Below are 25,867 nucleotides of genomic sequence, written 5' to 3' on the forward strand. Positions count from 1 at the left end.
TTTATTATTATATATATAATTCTGCTAGACACTTTACCCCAGGGAAAGACCCTCCCTGTTTAACAGTTGAATGTTAGCAGAAGCGTTACTTCATGGAGTGTTGACTGGTTTCGAGAATTGTCATAAACTCAGCTGACCACAGCTGAAACCGAGGAAAAAAAAAAAATAAATGAAATTTTTATGTGCAAAAGACGGCAACCTTCTTGTATGTTAAACCACCAGTACGCTTTGTACATCTGTGATAACGCCTGTTTTATATTCAAATGAACAAATAAAAGCTTTTATTTTTGTTGCTCTGAAAATGTTGTCTCCTAGCCTTCTTTAATCCCGTTATTGATTCATACAGTATCATCATCAGCCACGGTGCAGAAGAAAGGTCATACTGATTTCCTCAGAATAGCTCACGTTAGTTTCTTCTCTGGTTCCTTTGTCCTTTCTGTCTTGGCGGTGAAGGTCTCAGTGTTTCAAAATCAAAGAGATTATTATTATTATTATTTATTTATTTATTTAAAAAGCGCCAACATATTCCGTGGCGCTGTACAATGTAAGAAAACAAACAAGGGATACATAATGATACAGACAATGATATACATGAAAATATGAACACTGATACAAGATACAGCACTGCTGATTACAATTTGATTTAACAGGATGACTAAAATGTATAAATTTCTAACAGTGTGCAAGCAATTGAATTAATAACATTCCATGACACAAAAGGGTGAGAGCCCTGCCCTTGCGAGCTTACAATCTAAAGGAATGGGGTGGAAACAAGAGGTGGGGGAAGTATACAGTATATGTACAGGCAGTGCGTTATTAGGTTATTTAGTGGGTGCATGGCCTAAGCTAGAGAATATGCTTGTCGGAAAAGGTGGGTTTTGAGGGAGCGTTTAAAGATTTCAAAGGTGGGAGAGTGGCGGATGTGTTGTGGAAGGGCATTCCAGAGGAGGGGTGAGGCACGTGAGAAGTCTTGTACACGTGAATGTGAGGAGGTAATTGTAGAAGAGGATAGAAGAAGCTCGTGTGCAGATCTGAGATTGCGGTTGGGTTGGTACCTGGAGACTAGTGAGGAGATGTACAGGGGAGAGAGATTGTGGAGAGCTTTGTAGGTTATGGTTAAGAGTTTGAACTGAATCCTCTCATTAATTGGTAGCCAGTGAAGAGCTTGACAGAGAGGGTCAGCAGAGGAAGAGCGAGAGGAGAGATGAATGAGTCGAGCAGCAGAGTTCAGTACAGAATTGAGCGGTGTTAGTCGGTTAGTTGGAAGTCCACCAAGCAATATATTGCAATAGTCCAATCGAGATATAATAAGAGCATGTACTAACATTTTGGTTGTGTCATGGGAGAGAAAAGGTCGGATACGTGCTATGTTTTTCAGTTGGAAATGGCAGGAGCTGGTTAGGGAGTTAATGTGAGGAGTAAATGAGAGAGAAGAATCAAATATTACCCCCAGGCACCGTGCTTTGGGAACTGATGTTATAGACGTGTTGTTAACATTTATTGTAATATCAGGCAAAGGGGTGGACAGGGATGGTGGAAAGACTATTAGTTCAGTTTTATTCATATTGAGTTTTAAGAAGCGAGAGGACATGAAAGAGGAGATAGCGGACAGGCAGTCGGGAACCCGTGTGAGGAGGGAGTTAAGGTCTGGGGCCGAGAGGTACAGTTGTGTATCGTCTGCATATAGGTGGTATTGGAAACCGAATGAGCTGATTAAGTTACCAAGACCGTGCATGTAGATGGAGAAGAGGAGGGGACCGAGGACAGAGCCTTGAGGTACCCCTACAGACAGAGGATGTGAAGAGGAGGCCTGATCTGAATAAGAAACAGTGAAAGACCTTCCAGACAGGTAGGAAGATATCCAGGAGAGAGAGAGGTCCTTTATTCCTATAGATGAAAGGATCTGTAGGAGTAGAGTGTGGTCAACAGTGTCGAATGCTGATGACAGATCTAGAAGGATGAGTATGGAATAATAGCCTTTGGATTTAGCTGTGAGGAGATCATTAGCTACTTTGGTGAGTGCTGTTTCTGTGGAGTGGTTTGGCCGGAAGCCAGATTGGAACTGATCGAGCAAGGAATTTGCAGATAAATACTGACTTAGTTCAGCATGGATGTGGCGTTCAAGTAATTTAGATGCAAATGGAAGAAGTGACACTGGGCGGTAGTTAGCAAGTTCGGTGGGGTCTAGAGATGGTTTTTTAAGTAGTGGTGTTACAACAGCCCTCTTGAGTGAGAATGGAAAAATTCCGGAGGAGAGGGATAGGTTAAACAGCGATGTTAGGGCAGGGATGAGGGATGTGGATAGCTGTGGAATGAGATGTGATGGGATAGGATCCAAAGAACAGGTGGTTAGATGGGATTTGGAGATAAGGGAAGAGAGCGAATGTTCAGAGAGTGGAGAGAAACTGGAAAGAGAGCAGTCAACAAGAGGAGTGGAGATGGAGTTTGATGTCTGCGTGGAAAACACTTTACAGATAAAATTGCAAAAATCCGTAGTGTATGTTGCAAATTCTTCAGCTGATAAGCATGAAGGAGGAGGAGGGGGTGGACGGAGAAGGGAGTTGAAAGTACTGAACAGGCGCTTTGGATTGTGCAAGTGGGAGGATATGAGGGAGGAGAAGTATGATCGTTTTGCAGAAGAGAGAGCGGTTTTAAACTTGTTCAACTCTTTTTTGTAAGTAATTAAATCCTCATTAGTATTAGTTTTTCTCCAACGGCGTTCAGCTACCCTAGAGCACCCCTTTAGCTGTTTAGTAGCTTTGGTCAGCCAGGGTTGGCGACTGACACGGTGCGGGCGGACATTGGTGAGGAGTGCGATTTCATCCATGACTTGCGTGATTGAGCAATGATAGTGTGCAGCTGCTGAGTCAGGGTCAGTGAATGGTTGTGTGAGGAGAGGTGCCAAGGCATCAGAGACAGATTGCATGTCTATGTTGCGGTAGTTCCTGCGTGTATATGAGCGTGCTTGAGGCAGGGTGGTAGGAAGAGAGGAGGAGAGAGAGAGAAGTTTAGTAGGTTATGATCAGAGAGCGGGAGAGGAGAATTAGTGAAATCAGTGATAGAACAGAGACGAGTGAATATGAGGTCAAGTGTATGACCATTAGAGTGAGTTGGAGCAGTGGACCACTGAGACAGGCCGTAGGAGGAAGTAAGTGACAGAAGTTTAGTGGCGGCAGAATTGTTGGTGTCAACATGAATGTTAAAGTCGCCCATAATGATGGTAGGGATATCGGAGGACAGGAACTGGAGGAGCCATGCAGAGAAGTGATCTAGGAAGAAGGAAGGAGGGCCAGGAGGGCGGTAGATTATTGCGATCTGGAGGTTAGAGGGAGAGTATAGACGGACTGCATGGACTTCAAAGGAAGGTAGAGAAAGAGAAGGAATGGGGGTGAGTGGCTTGAAGGAGCATCTATCAGAGAAAAGAATGCCCACACCACCGCCATGTTTATTCCCACTTCTAGGCGTGTGACTAAAGTGGAATCCCCCATAAGAGAGGGCGGCAGGTGAGACCGTGTCAGAAGGCGTCAGCCATGTTTCTGTGACCCCAAAGAAGGTGAAGGCGTTGGAATTTAAAAGGTCATGGATGAAAGGAAGTTTGTTGCAGACTGAGCGGGCATTCCAGAGAGCAGCAGAGATAGGTGGGGGAGGAGGGGGGAGAAGAGGAATATTAATAAGGTTGTGGCAGTTTCAGTGTGCATGTGGTTGGCTGTTTGCAGTGCGATTAGTGTGCAAGAGTGAGGAGTGAGCCGGCAGAGAGGGTCCGGGGTTTGGTGAAATGTCACCTGCAGCAAGGAGTAATAGGAGGCAGAGAGAGCGGAGGATAGGGTGGGATTTAGATTTATGGGTAGTTGGAGTATGAAATGTATAGCGCGGTTGTATAAATAAGAAAGTTTCGTGGGAAGCAACCTGTGGAGATGATAAAAGAGAGGGAGAAATGTAGAGCGTGTTGCTGACAGCAGGAGGATGCAGTGAGTGTACAGATTTGAGAATAGCAGGGGAAAGCAGGCTAATCATGAAGAGCAGAGACCACATTATTGCACTAACCGTGAATCAGATTGCTAAAGTCTTGTGTCTGTTCCTTCTGGTCTCTTCTGGTTTAATTCTGGTGTAATTCGGTCGTTCTCTTTGTACTTAGAAACCGGTGTACTTTGAAATACCGGTGCATAAATCGAGCAAGGTCTAATCGACTGAGAGTTGCATTTATATAGTAAGCCTGATAAGCCTATGCTTAGCAGGCCTGATTGTAGCCTGACTGATGCAGGTGAGGGAATGAGAGCTCAGCCTGTAGCAGATCACAGTAACTCAGGTAATTAAGCAGGAAGCTGCTTGATTGTCTATAGGTGTTGGGGCCAAATTAGCATGGAGCCAGAGGAGAGCAGACTAATTCATGGAATAAACAAAGCCAGTCACTTAGCTATAGTAAAATGCAAAGTATTACAGAACTTCAGAATATTCACAGATTGCAGTAAAATCGATAGTTCAAATAAGCGCAGATCATACCATAAGAGTTAGATTGCGTTCACAGAAGGATTGCAGTAAAATCGATAGTTCAAATAAGCGCAGATCATACCATAAGAGTTAGATTGCGTTCACAGAAGGATTGCAGTAAAATCGATAGTTCACATAAGCGCAGATCATACCATAAGAGTTAGATTGCGTTCACAGAAGGATTGCAGTAAAATCGATAGTTCACATAAGCGCAGATCATACCATAAGAGTTAGATTGCGTTCACAGAAGGATTGCACATGTTCCACTTTCTCAGATGCTCAGCTTAATCGGGTTGTTTTGATTGACTAGGGCCGCTATCCAATCAACCTGAGTGAAAGCACAGGGTCAGACTGACATCAAGTGATGGAGATACTCACTGCAGACTTCACTGTTGGTAAGATGATCTGGAGGAAGAGAAGTAGAGTGATGGAGACCAGAAAAGGACTCATTGGGAAGGGACTTACATCCTTTTCTCCATCTTGCATGGTACTGAATTCTTCTGTTAAAGCAGTCTTCAGTAAATGTGTTTAATTTATTGGTGGAGATTGACTAAATGGGCTAGAACCTCTTATGGGTTTTATTTCTGGCTTTGGAGAGAGTGAAAAGATTTCCCTCACTTTCTGTCCCTGGGCCCATTATAATGTAAAGATCTATGATAATAATATAAGTCTTGGTGCTTGCAGAGTTTGTTAAGATCAATAAAAAAAACCTCAAGGTTCCAACGCCAGCCCTGCATGTCCCTGTTGCAATCATTCAATGTATCTAACAAAAGGTTTGTAGCCTTGCAAAGTCAAACTGGAAAGCTAAGTATGATCTGTTGATTGCATTCAGTTTGATCAGATGCAACCATTTATTCAAATTGTAGAGCTGAAAATTTTAGACCAAATTGTGTTGAATAGATCATTTAAAAACATTGAAGTGTTTTTAAAGTAGAACTAAGACACATGCACTTTTTTCCTTTGAGCCTTAATGTCTTGGTCTACCAGCCTGTGCAGCCCACACTCACATATGCATAGTATGGCTACACTCATCCATCACCACGCTTGCACTCTGGAGGAACTGATGGACCCACCACTGGAACGGAGCAGTGTAAAAAGAGTTACGCGAAACCTCTGGACTACATAGACACTTTCCACTACTGAAGTATCTATATTTTTTTTTAACCAGTTCACCACTAAGGTTTTGCCCTTATGTACAACACCAATTTTCGCATTTCAGCGCTTCTCCCTTCCATTCACTAATAACTTTATCACAACAAAATGATCTACCGTATATACTCGCAAATAAGCCGAAGTACCCACTTTTCCCTCAAAAAAACAGAAAAAAGTGGTTGGCTCGCATATAATCCCCCTCCCCAGTATGAGGTAGCCCCCCAGTGTACCAAAGTGAAAATAGGAGAGTAAGTACCAGTGGAAAATAAGCAAAAAGGTGTAATATATACCTAAATATAGATGAAACCACCACTAAATAACTATCAACTAGAGTGTCAAACAAAAATCCTACAAAGTGTGACCAAACAAATCTACCATCCAAGGTTAGAAATGGAGCATGATTCAACTGGTAAGTGACAAGGCTGTAGAAAGAGACACCAGTGCAACAGAGTCAGTAATGAATAACAGAGGCATACATTATATACTGTACACCCCTGCTGCAGAAAAACAAAGTACCATGAATGAGATGCTCAATGGAGGTCAGTGTAAACAATGCTTACCCAAGGAGTAGAGGATTGATAGCTGCCTGGCCACTGCATTTGCCAGCCATGTTTCTGGAGATGATTAGTGCACAGTGGGACAGGAGCTCCTCCACTTGCAGCCACTTGTGCGTCCTGCTTTCCCTGCATGTGGGTGGCCATAATGTATTACGGAGCGGGCATTCAGTGCTGTTAGCCACGTGTCTGGAGTGACAGAGCCTTACAAGCTCTTATTTGCAAAAAATAACAGTAATATATCCTCATAACATACATATTAAAAAAAAGTTGAGTCCCTAAGTAAACTATTTATGCATTATTTTTAAATGTCACTTAGCAAAATAAAACACTGGTATAGTTTTTTTTTTTTTTAACTATGGGAGGGGAGGTAAGGGGTTAATTAATGGGGTATTTTATGTATTTTTATTTAACATAATGTATGTAGGTGTAATTTTACTATTTGCCCACTAGATGCCGCCATCTTCTCTTTATTCCTCCTGTGTACTGTGAACAGTACACAGGAAGTAATGTGTGTATGTTTTACTTTCACAAGGCACTTAGATCAGAGAATGGGAACGTGTGTTCCCATTCTCTGATCTGTGTACTAACGGGCGGCGGTGAGAATACGTTGGTGAGGACAACACTAGGATTTCTGCTTATATTGGGCTCAATTCTGGTAGGGTTTTCAAATAAATTACCTCATGTATAGTACTTTTCCTCATGAGGCAATGACATTTAGCAATTTCGGTAGGTTTTAGTTATGTTTTACCTCATGCGGTAAATTTTAGTCATGAATTGCCTCATGCGGTAATTTGCATTAATTTTACAGAAAATCACTATTCACACGGAAATTAGGGGGCATGTTAGCACATAATTTACCCATCAGTTGAAGAGCTACCTGTAAAGTCAGTTTACCTGACAGTAAAGTCAATTTCTGTGCATTTTGCAGTTTTTAGTAGAGTTCCTATTGGTGTTTTAGGGGAGTTCCTTCCTATTCAGACTGAGAAAAATGGTAGAAATAGAAGTCCAAATAGTTACTGGATTTTTTTCATAGGGGTGCTACATAATCAAATACACTTACCTCAAGGAAAAAAAAAACAAACCATCTTCCACAGACTATCCTAACTTACGTAAGACAAAGGCTTCTATTATTTATTGCATGCTTACCGCTGAAATACCGCACTGTATGCATTTACCGCATGTTTAACCGCATGTTTGGAAATGCAGAAAAAACTTTTGAGTTGCTTAAAAAAAAAAATGAGGTATTTTACCTGCAAAAAATGTTTTACCTCACATAGCTACCAGAATTGAAGCCATTGGAGTCTATGGGCTGCATGAAAAAAAAACTGCATGCGTTTTACAATATGCGTTATTCAAAATGCACAACTTGCTGCATATTTCTCAAGAACGCATGTAAAACGAATATAATGTGTTTCAATGGAGATGCAGAGGACTGCATTTTTACATGTGTTTTTTTAATTAAATAATTATATAAGATAGTGTTTTTTACTCTATTAAAAGAAGTGAAAATATTGAAAAAACGTAAACGCACTGAAAACACAAACGCATACAAAAACGGAACTAAAAAAGCAGAAACTCTTAATGCAGAAAACTCATGGTTTTCCACACTGCCTAGTATGCTCCCAGCCTCAAATATAATAAATGGCTTCTTATAGATAACACAGCAGTAGAGAGAAATAAACCACAATCTGGAGGTCCATTTAGGGCTGGAACCCACTAGAGGGATTTTGTGAGGGTTTAGGGAGTGATTCAAACCGCTAGCAATTTCCCTAAACGCTCAGCTAATGTTAATAGATGGGCCGAATTCCACTAGAGCGATTGCGATTACCAAATCGCAAAATGCAGGACATGCAGCATATTTAGCGTTTCTGTAAAGTATATAAACGCTGGCCTAATCGCTCATCAAAACCTACACAGAGCGATTTTGCTAGCGTTTTGAAGTTACTGCACACTGTAAAAAAAATTGAAATTAATTAAAAGGACCAATCAGAATTAAGAACGCTAATCTCTACACAATTGCTGGCAAAAACCTTACACTTTTTAAAATCACTCAAAACCGCTCATGAAATTGCTTACAAAACGCTCATACAAAATGCTAGCGATTAGCGATAGCATTTTGTAGTGGGTTCCAGGCCTCAAACTTACTACATGGTATATGGTAATAAAAAAGCTAAAATGCTGTTTTTAACGACTTTTCAAAGCTTATTATTAGCAAAATAAAAACAAATAAATAAAATAGTATGGAATTAATACTTTAGGCTGGTGGATCTGCTATAGTACATCCTAAGTTCTAATTTGAGGGCTTATTCCCTCAAAGCATGTTTTGTCCATGTCCTGAATCACATAATCTTTCCAAACACATGCATATTACCATAGCAATTCTAACCATTCTAGCGTTCCCACAAATATGTTACAATAATACATGTTTTATAGTACACTGCTGCATGCATTCATTTGTGCTAAACCTGTGCGACCAAAAGGTCACAAATGACATGTAATAGTGATGCGACACTAAGGTCGCATCCTTACCACGTGACATGATGCCAGCCCGCCCTGCTCCCTGATAGGCCGGGGGGTGGAGGCAAACGAGTATTTTAATAGCAAAAAGGGAACACTTTGGCAACAAGGCGCCAGGTGTGTCCCTAACCAATTGGTGGTAAGTGGCAATCGTCAATCTAATCTTTTGCATTTATAGCTCGCACCTTTTTTACTTCCAATGTCTGCTCTTCACAATCCCCCCCACAGCTGCCGTTTTCCTACCAATCTACCTGCTTACACACAGTCCTCTTAAGCCCATTTCTTTTCAACCTTTTTGCCACTGTTTCCTCCCACCCCCCCCCCCCCCCAGTCCATTAATTTACTTTATATACCATGCTCATCGTCTATTCTACCCCCACTGGTCATTTTAGTGGATAATTTTCTCTGAAACACTATATGTGAATTATAACAATCCATTATATGATACACCTATAGATATATACACAGTTGGTTTTGACACACATCAATCTGTGCCTTTGTCCATAGTGTATGCTCCTATTATTTATTGCCTGAGGAAGTGGGTACAAACCCTGTGAAACGTGTTGCGAACCCCCTAGAGTATACCAAATAAATACTTTATTATTGAATAATAGTCTCTTGTGTCTGCTTGCAGGAGGTAAGTCCACCACTGCCTCCTAAGCATTTTTTAACTTTTTAAGTATTGTTTTTTATACTTTTGGCGCCTCTGTTCTATTCTGGTCATTTTTTGCTATTGTTATACCATTATGTAAAACTCAAGTGCACACACACACAAAAAAAAAAAAAAATCACACCACGAAGAAAAGAAAAAAATCATGCAAATGTGGCATTTTTTTTTTCAATGGGAATTGCATATTCTAACCTAAGGGGATTAAGACCCATTTTCAATCTGCTGTAGGTGTAAAAATGTGCATCCTAGGTATTGCTCAGGTAAGGCTTCTTTAACAGTGCAACGTTAAAAATTTTTATAACGCAGACTAACGCACAGCAATACTAAGTCTGTGCGACATTCACAGTGCACACGTTGCGTTGTGTGTAACGTGAGGCGTTATTAGAAAGTGCTGCATGCTGTGCGTTTAGCAATTAATCTGCTGTGTTAGTTGTGTTGCACATGCTCAGTAATGTATTTTTTTTAATATATGTAACGTATGCGCTGTTTTCGCTCCATGACTGTGCGACGAAAACGGCGCACCAAATGCAGGGCTAAAGAATGCACTATATCGTCTAAGTTATAGTGCACAATGCGTTGCGTTAGGGGCACGTTGAGAGAGAGAGAGAGAGAGTGAGAGTGTGTGTGTATTTATCTATATGCCCATAATTCATACCCCTGGCAAATTTTGACTTAGTTACTTTTATTCAACCAAGTATGGCAAATATCGGTTCTCTGCTCCCAAAACCACTAGCGGTTTGACGATCTGCTAGCGCTTTTGGTGCGTACTGGGCCTATGTAATGGAGTCGAATAGTGATAATTCGATTAGATAATTTGTTTGATTATTCCGTTCGATCAAATATACATTTTTTTCCAACATGTCCGATCGGATTTTAATAGAAAAATGGGATAATAATCATTCGTTTTTCTTGATCGAAAAAAAAAGATTTTATACTTCCATTCAATTAGATCATTTTAGTTAAATAAACGTTTTTATTGTACCATGTATGAGTTCTATAAGAGAGTTTATCACGGGCAGGTGGGAGACAATATGAGACCTACTATCTCATTGATAAACAAACCTGACTTGGTCTTTATTAACAAGAGATGTATGCATCTTGAAAATATACCAGCCAAATTTAACCTTGCAGGGACCAGATTAGACCTTTTAGGCCACATTGTCAGTAGCTGTTGCATTGCGTGCCTTGCAACAGCAGCAACGCAATGGAATGGGACAGCGGCGCTACATGTTTTGCTCATGCTGAGTCACGCAGAGTAAAGCATACAGTCAATTAAAGTACGCTTCATTCCTGTTAACGTGCGTGTTTACCGGTAACACGCTGCATGCATACCACAACTGCCACAGTGTGACCGTCACATAGGTTATGCATTGCAATGCGGTAAACTGTGATATAAAGTGTCCGTAACACCGGGAACATGGCCTTAAAGGTGGCATGTTATAATCCTAATAGGACCCAGAGGCATGTCGTGTGCACAATGACATGCCTCTGGGTCATTGTACCGCTGCTGCCAACCCCCCCCGCCCCCCCCCCCCTTTGCAGCACCCCCTTAAAAGGTCGCCAGGCTACCGACAAACTGCTTGTCGCTAGCTGGCTTTATGTGAGGCTGTCAGTCAGCCTCGTGGCATTGCTACCTCAATTTCAGGCTCCCCTTGCCACTCCCCGCTTCTGTTAGCTTCCACCAATAGGAAGCCAAGCCGCGATACAGGAAGTACTTCCTGGCATTCCTAAAGTAGTTCCTGGGTCGAGGCTTGGCTTCCTATTGGTGTAAGCTAACAGAGGTGGGGGGGTGGAGCCTAGAATCGAGGCAGCCATGCTACGAGGCTGACTGACAGCCTCACATAAATAAAGCCAGCTAGTGACAAGCAGATTGATGCTAGGCGTACAATGACCCCGAGGCATGTCATTGTGCACACAACATGCCTCTGGTTCCTATTAGGATTATAATATGCTGCCCCGGGTTCTCTTTAAAAACTGCATTTATTTCCATACAGAACGATTTTGATTTCATTGACCATCCCTAGATATAACTGGTACATTTTCAACCTTTATAAATTTGTATGCAAAATTTTGGAAATATTTGCATCCCAATTACCATCCCTACCCAGGACTGAGGCCTAGGACCCTCTAGACTAGAGCTCTTTAAGATTGCCGGCAATGCCAAAAATGGATCTACCAGTGAAAGTGGATAGAAGTAAGCCCACTGGAGTGCTTCTGATTTGGGAAAATTGCACTCGCAGTGACTGCACCAGGGGCATAACTACAAATCATGGGTCACCAGTGTTCACACCCTTTCCCTTGCTAATCTCTTGTAACCCCCACAGCCTGGCGGCCCATCTCACAAGGGTCATAAAACAAGTGTGGACACCGTAATTTTCACACACATAAGTGTAGCCACAAAAACACCTGATCTGTAGGATGGATCCCTTTATCCGGAGGAAGTGAAGTAGTAGTTGGGGGCCCCTTACAACTCTGGGCCCCCCTGTGGCTGAAGGGACCGCTGCCCTGTAGTTATGCCCCTGGCCTGTACCATTTTGCTAGCAATTCAAAGTAGAATATTGTCACAAAATCGTTTTTTCAATCGCTATAGATAGCGAGTTCAAATCAATTTCGCAGCACTTGTATTACCGAGAAACCACCAGCTTACGCTTAGCGAGCTGTAGTGGGCCCCGGGCCTAGGCCTGCAATCTGTAAGGGGCCCCGAGCCTAGGCCTGCGATCTGTAGTGGGCCCCGATCCTAGGCCTGCGATCTGTAAGGGGCCCCGATCCTAGGCCTGCCATCTGTAGTGGGTCTTGGGCCTAGGCCTGCGATCTGTAGTGGGCCCCGGCCCTACCATCTGTAGTGGGCCCTGGACCTGAGAGCAGTCTTGCTTCCAATAGCTCAGGTGCTGCATGTAGATGGGAAACCGTAGGCTGGAATGATGAATTGATTTGGGGCGTTCAACGTTTATTTACCTTAAACATCTGAATTGCAGATCTTAGAGTCAGTTTGAAGGTTATTTATATACCCGTGTTTTATAGTGAGCACACATCTGTATAAAGCACTGTTTATCTGTGTTCTCAGAGCTCTGACAAAAGCCAGTGATTTATCAATGCTGAGTGCCGCATCTCTTATATATCCCTATAAGCCAGAACCAGGGGCAGTGTGATGGATTTTCTGGGAGCGGCTGATCTGCACGCTAAGATTTAAATGTATTGATTTATATTGCTTGCTTTACGGCTGGAGTTTAAATTGATTCTGAAGTTGTTCTCTGACAAAATGAGTGAAAGAAGAGCAGCTGGAGAATATAGAGCAGGTGGCAGGCGAGGAGATTGCACTGGAGAGCGGAAATGCATCAGGAAGAAAGAATGAAAGCCACCTGTCATCTCTAACTCACTACTGCAAAGTTACCAATTAGGCCTGGTTCACACATAAATACAGGGCTGTGGAGTTGGAGTTATTATGGGTACCTGGAGTCAGAGTTTTTCATAAACTGAGGAGTCGGGAGTCAGTGATTTTTGTACAAAATCAACAACCCTGGTAAGTATTATACTAAGGAGTCGGAGCCATTTTGGGTACCTGGAGTTGTAGTCGGTGGTTTCATAAACTGAGGAGTCGGAAGTCTGATGAGTTTTGTACAAAAGCCACAGCCGTGGTAAGTATTATACTAAGGAGTCGGAGTCAGAGCCATTTTGGGTACCTGGAGTTAGAGTCAGTGGTTCCATAAACAGGAGTCGGAGTTGGATGATGATTTTATGGACCACAGCCCTGCATAAATCTGCACATTTCCGGTCGAGGCCTATCCTGTCAGTTTTGCATCAGATAGCTGTCAGTTTTATCTGACTGGACCGGTAATGTACATCTTTTATGTGTAAACACAGCCATAGAAACACATACAAAACTGATACTAACTGTCAAAAACTTGACAGGACACCTTTTTATGTGTGAACCAAGCCTTAAAGTGGATCCGAGATGAACTTTTACTCATTGCATAATTGTGTTCCTTTCATATAGTTTATAGGGCATTCCTCAAGCCAAATACTTTTTTGGTTTTTGTCTTAATACTCGGATTCCCTATAAACTAAAAAAGCCACGCCCACAGGTTTTCAGAGAGCCAAGGCACTTTCAGACAGTAGCAAGGGCTCATGGGAGCTCAGTCTGGGCAGGAGGAGGGGGAGGTATTACTAGCCAGAGACTTCAGAGGCAGAGGGGAGGAGGGAGGGGGGATTAGTTTTCTTTGCTCAAGATACAGATAAGCCTGCCTCTGTGTAATGTTTACAAACAACATGGCTACTGTCATTGTATCACAGGAATAACCAATCATATTCTATTAAAGCTGTTTGCAGCTAGATTTGCTGTGTAAACCATCTAAACTTTAGATAAGATATATAGACAAGTTACTTGTTATAGTTAGTTTTTCATCTCGGATCCGCTTTAGGATGGCCACACCATACAATTTTTTAAATATCTGTTCAAGAATAGCAATCAATTTTTCTGACTGATTGTAACAATTCAAAAATCTGTCCAATGTACAATACACCTATGTTACATTTTTCCACAATCATGAATAAAATAATTGAAAGCTCAAAAAATTGATTGGAACTGTACATCAAGTAATTGACAATCCATCACACACACACCATACAATTCTTGATAAAGTTGTTCTGAAATTTCCAACATGTCCAATCTCCAAAAATCGAAAAAAAAACAAAAAAAACAGGAAATTTTATCGGATTTATCGATTGGAAACAAAGAAAAGCTCTCGATTTTTCGGTACAACCAATCGAAATTATTAAATTGGTGAAAAATTGGATCTATTAATTGTATGGTGTGTGGCCACCTTAACACCAGTAGCTACTCTTTCAAATGACGTAGATACGTAGGTATTGTCCATACGTGTGGATGACCATGTCTGCTACTGCCAGGGCTGCCATGTGGGCCCCGAGTAAGGCATGGTTCACAAACACCACGCTCGACCTCACTGTCTGTTCTCAGATGCTGCATGTATCATCCAGGACTACATTTGGCACTGTCATACCTCCCCTCCCCCGGGACTCAAAATACAATGTGAAGACCAAACTAAGGCCAAACGATTCTTTGCTGGCTTGCAGAAAGGCGTTTTGCATTGGTTAAATTCGGTGCTGCCAAAAATCCATCTGAACCAGCCCTAAAATGAGAGGCTTATAACATATATTATCTTACTAAGGCCTCTTTTATATGGGAGGCTGAAGGCAGTGAATTCATCCGTTGCTTCTGTGCATTGGGCAGGTGTTGGCCAGTGCTCGACATAAGTGATGGAAAGGCAGCCCCCCCCCCATCCCCATGGAGTCACATCTAAGCAGTAAGCACAACCATTCTCCGACACGACGTGGTATTGCCAGTGCAAAAATACACCATCTATCACACTCATAGGAGGTTAGAAACAGATGAATGAGAATGCACAGACCTGCAGTGTGTGGGTGGTGAGAGGGAGATCTGTAGGGGGTTACCTCACCTGCATTCCTATGCGATCCATCATATTTACCATTGGGTTACACTTCTGCATCCAGAGCTGGAAGTTTTTTATGTTTTAATGCCGAAAGTGAAAGCTGATGAGATGCACTGTAGACCGCATGGGAATGCAGGCGGCTGAGTTAACCCCCGAAGATCTTCCTCTTCCTCTTGGAACTGGGCTTATCAAATAGACATTGAATTTGCTGCTTTATGGTGTCTCACCTTCCCTGTGAGCTGCCAGGAGGAATGTGCCCCAGGCCCAGCTTCCTCCAACGATTTCTCTACCACCTTCTACTTGTGTCTCTCGGGAAGCTGGTTCCTCCCACTTCCTGCATCCGTAGGAACAAGTACAATTTTACCTTCATAAAGACAGAAAGAACAAATATTGAGCTTCACATTTATTTATTTATTCAAGTATTTATATAGCGCCGACATATTATGCAGCGCTGTACAGAGTTTATTGTCTTGTCACTAACTATCCCACAGAGGGGCTCACAATCTAGTCCCTACCATAGTCATATGTCTATGTACAGTGGTGTGAAAAACTATTTGCCCCTTCCTGATTTCTTATTCTTTTGCATGTTTGTCACGCTTAAATGTTTCTGCTCATCAAAAACCGTTAACTATTAGTCAAAGATAACATAATTGAACACAAAATGCAGTTTTAAATTATGTTTTCTATTATTTAGTGAGAAAAAAACCTCAAAACCTACATGGCCCTGTGTGAAAAAGAAATTGCCCCCTGAACCTAATAACTGGTTGGGCCACCCTTAGCAGCAATAACTGCAATCAAGCATTTGCGATAACTTGCAACGAGTCTTTTACAGCATTCTGGAGGAATTTTGGCCCACTCATCTTTGCATAATTCTTGTAATTCAGCTTTATTTGAGGGTTTTCTAGCATGAACCGCCTTTTTAAGGTCATGCCACAACATCTCAATAGGATTCAGGTCAGGACTTTGACTAGGCCTCTCCAAAGTCTTCATTTTGTCTTTCTTCAGCCATTCAGAGGTGAATTTGCTGGTGTGTTTTGGGTCATTGTCCTGCTGCAGCACCCAAGATCGTTTCAGCTTGAGTTGACGAACAGATGACCGGACATTCTCCATCAGGATTTTTTGGCAGACAGTAGAATTCATGGTTCCATCTATCACAGCATGCCTTCCAGGTCCTGAAGCAGCAAAACAACCCCAGACCATCACACTACCACAACCATATTTTACTGTTGGTATGATGTTCTTCTGCTGAAATGCTGTGTTACTTCTACGCCAGATGTAACGGGACACGCACCTTCCAAAAAGTTCAACTTTTGTCTCATCGGTCCACAAGGTATTTTCCCAAAAGTCTTGGCAATCATTGAGATTTTTTTTTAGCAAAATTGAGACGAGCCTTAATGTTCTTTTTGCTTAAAAGTGGTTTGCGCCTTGGATATCTTCCATGCAGGCCATTTTTGCCCAGTCTCTTTCTTATGGTGGAGTCATGAACATTGACCTTAATTGAGGCAAGTGAGGCCTGCAGTTCTTTAGATGTTGTCCTGGGGTCTTTTGTGGCCTCTCGGATGAGTTTTCTCTGCGCTCTTGGGGTAATTTTGGTCGGCCGGCCACTCCTGGGAAGGTTCATCACTGTTCCATATGTTTGCCATTTGTGGATAATGGCTCTCACTGTGGTTCGCTGGAGTCCCAAAGCTTTAGAAATGGCTTTATAACCTTTACCAGACTGATAGATTTCAATTACAGTACTTTTGTTCTCATTTGTTCCTGAATTTCTTTGGATCTTGGCATGATGTCTAGCTTTTGAGGTGCTTTTGGTCTACTTCTCTGTGTCAGATAGCTCCTATTTAAGTGATTTCTTGATTGAAACAGGTGTGGCAGTAATCAGGCCTGGGGGTGACTACAGAAATTGAACTCGGGTGTAATAAACCACCTTTAAGTTATTTTTTAACAAGGCGGGGGGGGGGGGGGGGCGGGGGCAATCAATTTTTCACACAGGGCCATGTAGATTTGGAGTTTTTTTTCTCACTAAATAATAAAAACCATCATTTAAAACTGCATTTTGTGTTCAATTAGGTTATCTTTGACTAATAGTTAACGGTTTGTGATGAGCAGAAACATTTAAGTGTGACAAACATGCAAAAGAATAAGAAATCAAGAAGGGGGCAAATAGTTTTTCACACCACTCTATGTATTGTAAAGTGCATGCATCAGTCTAGGGCCAATTTAGGGGGAAGCCAATTAACTTATCTGCATGTTTTTGGGATGTGGGAGGAAACCGGAGTGCCCGGAGGAAACCCACACAGACACGGGGAGAACATACAAACCCCTTGCAGATGTTGATCTGGCTGGGATTTTAAACCGGGGACCCAGCGTTGCAAGGCGAGATCGCTAACCACTATGCCACCGTGCTGCACATGCGCAAAAAGTCCCTGCTATAATGTATCACTAAAGAATAATGCATGAAAATGCAAATCACCTCATTGAAGAGGAGTTGTCAGCCACAAAATCAAATTGTATTTACCCACTGCTCTGTGTTCATTATTCAGCCTGGAGCCTCACTCGGCACTGCAAGCACTCTAATTTATTCAGAAATGTGTCTGCTGCAATAAATTATCTGGTTGTGATCACATGTTTACAAAGCAAGCTAGCTAGAGCAGATTCTAAGAGGGGAGGGGGGAAAAAAGTAAGGTAGGAATTTACGGTACATCAGTATTAGCTTCAGTCAAAATGGAAAATGCCAACATAATTTTGTGTATTTACTATATAAAGTTCACTGAAATCAAAATGTGGACAGTACAATACATCTGTTACGTAAGTAGATCAAGTGCATCTACTTACTGTATATACTGTATATATTTTTTTTTTTTTAGGGTAGTATGGCTGACCCTGCTGCTTTAAATACCTGAAACTGCTGGCATGTTTGGTCTTCATCAGTGCTTACTATGGCTTGATATGGTTCTGTGGTTGGAATTGTAAAGAAGAGGTCTTACAGAATACCCAGTTACGATTTGGAGAACCAGAATCACTAGAGTTTTGTAAAGGCCGAGACAAACCACAAAGCTCCTATACTGAAAATGTAATGCCAAGTACAATTTTGTCTTCCTAACAGCAAAAATCATTTAGAAGTATTTAGGATTATAAAAGCAATAGGTTACCTGAATGCTCCCACAATGCATATCTTCATTGAGCGAACATGCAATCAGACCATAATCAACTAGAAACGCTGGGGCTTTGTAGAGGACCATAAAGGGACAAAACATTTCCTGTACAGAAAAAGCTGAGAAGTTAAAAAATGTTGCCTTTCTGAAAGCGAATTTGCAAGTATTGATTGTATTTGCAAAAACACACACAAACACACCCCAGTTCTGATGGACAGTCAGAGGGACGGTGGGTGCAGGGAGCGGGTGCCTGACGGCGGTTTTGTGCGCAATGGAGCCTTCATAGAAGTGCTATCCATACGAAACGGCTGCCAGGCACCCGTTCCCTGCACCCACTGACTGCCCATCAAGACCAGTATGTGCACCTACTTTGTGTTGCTGTACTGGGCTCTTACCACTTGCTGTACTGGGCTCTTACCACTAAATTTCACGTTGATTCACTACTTCTATGAATAAATTCAGTTGATTTGCAGTGCCGACTTTCATCTTTTTCTACTGCTGGAATTTTAATCTCTTTGGTCTGAGCACACAAGAGAGCCCCGGCCTATCCTGTGACCATACTGCAACTGGTAATATATATTGTTTTTTTCCCATAATGCATCACTTCAGAATGATGAGTAAATCTTGAAACCATGCTCAGCCACCTTGGTAGATCTGGCTAAAGATGTAGTTGCCAAAGCCCAAATTAGAGGTCACGTATTTCATTGTGGCAATTTTGTCCAATGAAGGGCTTCATGCCGCTGGGGAAAAAAATGGGACCAGTGATACAATATGTATACCGTTAAAGGACAACTGAAGGGAGAGAGATATAGATGCTGCCATATTTGTTTATTTTTTAAGCAATACCAGTTGCCTGGCTATCCTACTGATCCTCTGCCTTTAATACTTTTAGCTTCAGACCCGGAACAAGCATATGCAGATGAGATGTTTCTGACATTATTGACAAATCTGACAAGATTAGCTGCATGCTCGACCTGATGTTATTCAGACACTACTGCAGCCAATTGATCAGCAGGGCTGCCAGCCAGCAACTGGTATTGTTAAAGAGCAAATAAATATGGCAGCCTCCATATTTATCTCACTTCAATTGTCTTTTAAATACTCAGTAGAGCCACACTTTGCAGACATAACACATATAAAAAAATTATATAAAAAATATAAAAAAGTTAACCTTAGTATAGCAATAAAAAACAACAAAAGTTTGCTTTCTTAAAACAGAAAGAATTTGCGATAATTCAGGTTGGAGTGAGCTTGAGATGTCTCCCAGTGCATAACTGCTAAATATATGCAAATTAACCATTGTACTCTTAGAAGCTAAACACACCTCCAGAACCGCTGGAATGCAATGATGTGTCAGCTTGTTAATTTGTACAGAGCCATAATAACCCAACATGCATACAGACTGTTTCGGATTGTTTGATCCTCATCAGTGCATGACATGGTTAATTTGGCTCTATGGAGTAGGGCTTGTAACACCGAGAGGTACAGACTAACCAGTAAGCTCATGGTGACCCAGAACTCATTGGAGTGTGCAAGGGACTACAATGGTCCTAAAAAAAACCTCTTACTAAAATACTAAGAAAAACAAAAAAGTTTGTTTTCTTAAAACAGTAAGAATTTGCGATAATTCAGGTTGGAGTGAGCTTGAGATGTCCCCCAGTGCATCACTGCTGAATATATATATGCAAATTAACCATTGTACCCTTAGAAGCTAAACACACCTCCAGAACCGCTGGAATGCAATGATGTATCAGCTTGTTAATTTGTACAGAGCCATAATAATCCAACATGCATACAGACTGTTTCGGATTGTTTGATCCTCATCAGTGCATGGCATGTATTAATTTGGCTCTATGGAGTAGGGCTTGTAACACAGACTAACCAGCAAGCTCATGGTGAGCCCCCTTAAAAGCCCCCTTACTAAAATGCTAAGAAAAACAAAAACAGACACATAGTAGACAATTGCACAGCGCATGGGCAGCAAGGTGGCATAGCGATTAGCACTCTCACCTTGCAGTGCTGGGTTCCCGCTTTGTCACATGACAGTGGTGGACTGGGTGCACGGAGCGAATACCCTTCCCAGGATCCAGAGCCTTCCATCTCCAGGTATCGGACTTGTTTTTTCTAGTTAATGAGAATAGGAGGCGTGTCTCTGACCAGGGAAGAGTTGTCCTTCTACCACTAAGGTGCATGGAGGTCATAGCCTTGCTATGGTCTAGGAGGCTACTCCACATATTATTATTAAGTATTTATATAGCACCGACATCTTACGCAGCGATGTACAGAGTACATTGTTTTGTCACTAACTGTCCCTCAAAGGAGCTCACAATCTAAACCCTACTATAGTCATATATGTATGTATGCATGCATCATGTAGTGTATGTATTGTAGTCGAAGGGCAATTTTTTAGTGGGAAGCCAATTAACTTATCTGTATGTTTTGGGATGTGGGAGGAAACCGGAGTGCCCGGAGAAAACGCACGCAGACACGGGGAGAACATACAAACTCCTTGCAGATAGTACCCTGGCTGGGATTCGAACCTGGGACTCAGCGCTGCAAGGCAAGAGCGCTAACCACTACGCCACCGTGCTGGCGTGCACATATAGCCAGAACAGAGCTTAATATTTGTATTTGTTTAAATTCAAACACACAGTATAAATCACTTAGTGGCACAGTCCGCCACCTAGAGGCAGCTATGATATCACTGCAATCTGTATTTGGTATGTTATGGTTATTTGTAAAGAATACATTTAATTCTGATTCTATTCTGCATTGTGGCTATAGATCTAAGATTATAAACATTTATATATAATAGCCACTTTAATTATGCTAGATACAAAGTTGAGGATTGGGGGTGTCTCAACCTCAAAACATTTGTCTGTGGTGCAGATGCATGTGTATATGGAACAGAAAAATGTAGGATGTCTTGGCACCTTGAAAAAGAAGAGACAACAGGAGCCCAAATAGCGCAATATGTAAATTAACCACTTAAGGACCGCAGTGTTAAAGGGGAACTTCAGCCTAAACAAACATACTGTCATTAAGTTATATTAGTTATGTTAAAGCGGAATATAACCCTGCATTTCAACTTTGCTCTAAAACATTATTTACAGTATATTATATGCAACCAGCATTTTTTTTTTTACTAGACCAGCATTGGAAGGGTTACACAGAGTTTTAAAGTTCCTGGAAAGAACTGCAGACGCATCCGAAGCTCAGATAGATACATTTATGTAAACAAAATGTATCTAAGTGTTGAATGTTACACACTTTGGCTGTCCTCCAGCTCAGTCAGAGAGAGTGAGTCACATTCAACACTGCAGAAATCTCCTGGAACTTTAAAACTCTGTGTAACCCTTCCAATGCTGGTCTAGTAAAAGAAAAAAAAATGCTGGTTGCATATAATATACTGTAAATAATGTTTTAGAGCAAAGTTGAAATGCAGGGTTATATTCCGCTTTAATTAAAATAGATAGGTAATATAATCTCTTACCAACCCTGTTTTAAAAGAACAGACAAATGTTTGTGATTTCATGGGGGCAGCCATCTTTTTCATGGGGGCAGCATTTTTTTTTGGTTGAAAGGAGGTGACAGGGAGCATGAGACAAAGTTCCAACTGTTCTGTGTCCAGATCACCCCTCCCAGCTGTACGCGCTAGGCTTCAAATATCAAATTCAAAATTAGAGAGAAAAAAATTTGCGCCAAAACAGCAGAATGAGAACATCATCATCAGAAATCCTATCATGCTTTGAACAGAATCAGTGGAAAAATGCCCGGGCAGTTTTCTCCTGTGCAGCTAAAAATGAGGCTTGGCTAAGAAAAACAAAAGTTCTGATGGTGTGAAACTGTTCAAGGAACACCAAGCCTTTTCAGTGCTGCTGAGTATTTTAGTCTGGAGGTTCACTTTAAAACCCCCTAAAGACCAGGTAATGTTTTGTTAAATTGGCTTTAAGGCCAAGCTGCAGGGCCGCACAACTCAGCACACAAGTGATCCTCCCCCACGTCCCTGTTGGTGGGGTCTGATCGCCCCCGATGTTTAATTATTTTACAAATATTTTTTTTTTTATAAAGGTTACTATTTTTTAGTTTGTTTTTTTTGTTACTCCCCCCTCCCTCCGTTCCCCCAGCTAGCCAATCATAGCGATCGGCTTCAGCCTATGACAGTGGATCACTGTCTTGCCACCCAGGGGACAGCCGTAGATCGCTGCGCTGTACTATGTTTACAGACAGCGGTTTCGCCGTCTAACAGTCTCCGAGCGGCAATCGCCGCTGGGAGACTGAAGGCGGAGTAGGAAATGCAGCCTGCGCGTGATCTCCTGCAAACTGAAGCCCCAGGAATTTACGCCGATCTGCATGATGCGGTCGGCAAACAGTTAAGGGGAAATGCATTTAACAACAAGTTAAATAATCGTATTCAATGCCAAGCTGCTGCAGCTAAAGCGAATAAAATTTTGGGATGCATTAAAAGGGAAAGAAAAACTCGAGATGCTAATATAATATTGCCCCGGTTTAACTCTCTAGTAAGGCCACATCTGGAATATGGAATTCAGTTTTGGGCACCACATTACAGGAAAGATATTGCAGTTTTAGAGCAGGTGCAGAGACAGGCAACAAAACTGATACGAGATATGGAAGGTTAGATAAAATTAGTTTATTTAGTCTAGAGAAAAGATGCCTTATAGGGGATCTAATTAACATGTATAAATACATCAGAGGTTTTTTTTTTTGCAAAAATGGTGTGTGCATCAAACACCAAGTGAACCCTTATATACCTGGCTTGCAGATAAGGCCTAATTAGCTTATTCATGAGACATGGCTCAAGCAAATCTGCATTCGCTTTCGCATGCTAGGATAGACAGGCTTTTGCCAACTAACTCACCTCAAAAGTTTTGCTCTGAGGGATTAGTTCGCGCAGCATTTAGCACTCTCAGAGACTCTGTAGCCGCCCCCCTGGGGGGGGGGGAAGGCTAAGAAGCATGGGCGGCCCCCCCAAGCGCTGCCACTGCAAGAGAGAGCCGCCCACACCTACCACCCAAAGGATAGAACCAACCTTATTTCGTATTGCGTCCATGTGCATTATTATGCCAGACCAAATGTGCGCGACTTGGAAGCACTACGAAAGGGGGGGGGGGGGGGGGGAGTGAAACATGGGTCACCCCAAGCCTGGTAAAGCTCAAGGGTGACTCTACAGCTCCACACTCCAATGGGGAAACAGGCTGCAGACAGCCCATGTAGAGAAAAAAAATTGTGGTGAGTTAGTTGGCAAAAACCCTGCATATCCTGGCATGCGAAAGCGAATGCAGATTTGCTTGAGCCATGTCTTGTGAATAAGATAATTAGGCCTTATCTGCGAAGCCAGGTATATAAAGGGTTCACTTGGTGTTTGATGCACACACCCCTTTTGCAAAATAGCTTTTCTTTCTTCTGGAAGCAGGTGGTGGATGACCCTCGTTATATGGGCTGTCTGCAACCTGTTTCCCCATTGGGGTGTGGAGCTGTAGAGTCACCCTTGAGCTTTACTGGGCTTGGGGTGAACTGTTTCACTCCCCCCCCCCACTTTTGAAGTGCTCCCAAGTCGCGCACATTTGGTCTGGCATAATAATGCACTTGGACGCAATAAGAAATAAGGTAGGTCCTATCCTTTGGGAGGTGGGTGTGGGCAGCTCTCTCTGGCAGTGGCAGGCAGCGCTTGTGGGGGCCGCCCGCGCTTCTTAGCCTCCCCCCCAGGGGGGCGGCTACAGAGTCCACAAGGAAAAAGGAAAGTCCCAAAGCTCAACCGTGTCAATGATTTCAGTACCAGGGAGTCAACCAGTCAGCACCTGGATCCATCAAGGTGCAAATCCATTAGACCAACATAGAAAGAAAGACTGGGTCTCCACCTGGAATTAGTGCAATTGTAGCAAAGTGATTTTATTCCATAGCAAAAAAAGCACACAACGTTTCGGCTCACACACTTGACAAAGGCCTTGAGCCGAAACGTTGTGTGCTTTTTTTGCTATGGAATAAAATCACTTTGCTACAATTGCACTAATTCCAGGTGGAGACCCAGTCTTTCTTTCTATGTTGGGCGGCTACAGAGTCTCTGAGCAGTGAGTGTGCTTGGAGTGCTCTGTTGGCCCCCCTTTCCTGGGATCCACATGGCGATCCTAGATGAGTGCTAAATGCTGCGCGAACTAATCCCCCGCAGGGCAAAATATTTGCAGTGAGTTAGTTGGCAAAACCGTGCATATCATGGCATGCGAACGCGAATGCAGATTTGCTTGAGCAGTGTCTCATAATTAAGCCAATTAGGCCTTATCTGCTAAGCCAGGCATATAAGGGTTCATTTGGTGTTTGATGCACACACTTGTTTTGCAAAATAAATACATCAGAAGGCAATATAAAAGCTTGTTGGATGAGCTTTTTGTCCCTAGGCCTTCAAAGAACTAGAGGACATGATCTGCGCATGGAGGAAAAACATTTCAGCCATTTATTTAGGAAAGGGTTCTTTACAGTACGAGTGATTAAGATGTGGAATGCATTGCCACAGGAAGTAGTTATGGCAAATTCTATGGGCTTGATTCACAAAGCGGTGATAACTCAGTTATCACGCCTAAAAGACTTTAGGCGTGATAAGCTTTGCACTAGCAAAGTTATCACCGCTTTGTGCTCTAACTCGCGCTAAGCTACCGCGCGTGCGCGCGCAAAGTCCCATAGGGCTTAATGGGAGCTTCACGCGAAGCGCCGGGTGCTGCGCGCGCAAAACTTTGCGCGCGGAAAATTCGCGCGAGTTTCTTCTTATCATGCCTAAACTGAGTTTAGGCGTGATAAAGGGGTTTTCACTCGCGTGCAAACATTTTGCACCGCTTTGTGAATCAGGCCCTATATCTGCATTTAAAGGTGGCTTAGATACTTTCCTTACGATGAAAGACATCCATGGCTATAATTACTAGGTAATGCCCAGTGGTGTTGATCCAGAGATTTTATCTGATTGCCGAGTCAGGAAGTAATTTTTCCCTTTTGGGGCTAATTGGACCATGCCTTGTAAGGATTTTTTGCCTTCCTCTGGACCAACAGGGATATGTGAGGGAGCAGGCTGGTGTTGTACTTTGTTCTCTGGTTTAACTCGGTGGAAGCATGTATTTTTTCAACCCAAATAACCATGTAACTATGTCACTTCCCAAATTATGCAAATTTTTATGCAAATATATGTAGCTTAAAAAATGACCAATCAATTTCTTGTTCGGGTTGCGAGTCTAGGTAATGAGAGTTCAGATAGGTAGATCTCTGAGTCAGTCTGGGTTGCAGCAGTGTGGCTAGTATATAGAGTTGAATAGTAGGCATAGAATGTTTTATTTATAGCTTCACAGCCCGTAACTTGAGTACCACTAGGATCACATATATAAGTAATTACAGGTGAGAAAGTATAAGCTTTGCTTATTTTTGCGAGCAATGTACCGGTTTTCTCTCCCAAGGACCATTCAACGTAAACCTGAGTTTAAATTGACTGGTCCATTTTCAAACTGCATACATTTGCATCAACTCAGAAGAATTTGCATATATTTGGTCAACAACAACAACAACAACAACTGTAACCTAGTCTACATTCAGCAGATAGGGGGTCAAGTGGGAAAGGATGTTTTACCATGTTAGATTCCCCTTTGTTGACAGCCAGTTGTTCACAGCTGGCTGCCAGCCAAGAATGCTGATTCAGCTCCAGGAAAATGCTGCCATTGTATGTTTTTTTCCCCAGAGTAAAATGAGCCATAAATTACTTTCCTCCTGTCGCTTTCACTTACAGTAGGTAGTAGAAATCTGACCGAAGCGACAGGTTTTGGACTAGTCCATCTCTTCATGGGGGGGATTCTCAGGGATTTATTTATT

At 42.3% G+C, this 25,867-nt stretch overlaps 1 long non-coding RNA gene across 1 annotated transcript; it reads right to left on the bottom strand.

The window, feature by feature from the left end:
* Positions 1-25,867, bottom strand: LOC137518244 (uncharacterized). The gene is made up of 4 exons (XR_011020769.1): positions 25,783-25,867; positions 18,002-18,109; positions 15,080-15,216; positions 1-455 (listed from the first exon to the last, which is right to left on the bottom strand). It is a non-coding gene; the product is annotated as an uncharacterized lncRNA (long non-coding RNA).

Source organism: Hyperolius riggenbachi, chromosome 5 (assembly GCF_040937935.1).
Source record: "Hyperolius riggenbachi isolate aHypRig1 chromosome 5, aHypRig1.pri, whole genome shotgun sequence".
In the NCBI taxonomy this organism is placed as follows: domain Eukaryota; kingdom Metazoa; phylum Chordata; class Amphibia; order Anura; family Hyperoliidae; genus Hyperolius; species Hyperolius riggenbachi.